The following is a 1,221-nucleotide window of genomic DNA, read 5'->3' on the forward strand; positions in this document are numbered from 1 at the left end:
ATTAACTTGTCATTTACATTAGGTACATCTCCTAATGCTATCCTTCCTCCCTCTTCCCACCCCATGACAGGTCACGGTGTGTGATGTTCCCCTTCCTGTGTCCAAGTGTTCTCATTGTTCAGTTCCCACCTATGAGTGGGAACATGCGGTGTTTGGCTTTCTGTTCTTGCAATAGTTTGCTGAGAATGATGGTTTCCAGCTGCATATGTGTCCCTACAAAGGACATGAACTCATCCTTTTTTATGGATGCATAGTATTCCACGGTATATATATGCCACATTTTCTTAATCCAGTCTGTCATTGATGGACATTTGGGTTGGTTCCACGTCTTTGGCATTGTGAATAGTGCCACAGTAAACGTATGTGTGCATGTGTCTTTATAGCGCATGATTTATAATCCTTTGGGTATATAGCCAGTAATAGGATGGCTGGGTCAAATTGTATTTCTAGTTCTAGATCCTTGAGGAATCACCACACAGTCTTCCACAATGGTTGAACTACTTTACAGTCCCACCAACAGTGTAAAAGTATTCCTATTTCTCCACATCCTCTCCAGCACCTGTTGTTTCCTGACTTTTTAATGATCACCATTCTAACTGGTGTGAGACGGTATCTCACTGTGATTTTGATTTGCATTTCTCTGATGGCGAGTGATGATGAGCATTTTTATGCTTCTGTTGACTGCATACATGTCTTCTTTTGAGAAGTGTCTGTTCATCTCCTTTGTCCATTTTCGGATGGGGTTGTTTGTTTTTTTTCTGGTAAATATGTTTGAATTCTTTGTAGATTCTGAATATTAGCCCTTTGACAGATGAGTAGATTGCAAAAATTTTCTCCCATTCTGTAGGTTGCCTGTACACTCTGATGATAGTTTCTTTTGCTGTGCAGAAGCTCTTTAGTTTAATTAGATACCATTTGTCAATTTTGGCTTTTGTTGCTGTTGCTTCTGGTATTTTAGACATGAAGTCCTTGCCCATGCCTATGTCCTGAATGGTATTGCCTAGGTTTTCTTCTAGGACTTTTATGGTTTTAGATCTAACATTTAAGTCTCTAATTCATCTTGAATTAATTTTCATATAAGGTGTAAGGAAGGGATCCAGTTTCAGTTTTCTACATATGGCTAGCACCATTTATTAAATAGGGAATCCTTTCCCCATTTCTTGTTTCTCTCAGATTTGTCAAAGATCAGATGGCTGTAGATGTGTGGTATTATTTCTGAGG

This window comes from Mandrillus leucophaeus, unplaced genomic scaffold (assembly GCF_000951045.1).
Source record: "Mandrillus leucophaeus isolate KB7577 unplaced genomic scaffold, Mleu.le_1.0 Scaffold579, whole genome shotgun sequence".
Taxonomy (NCBI): Eukaryota; Metazoa; Chordata; class Mammalia; order Primates; family Cercopithecidae; genus Mandrillus; species Mandrillus leucophaeus.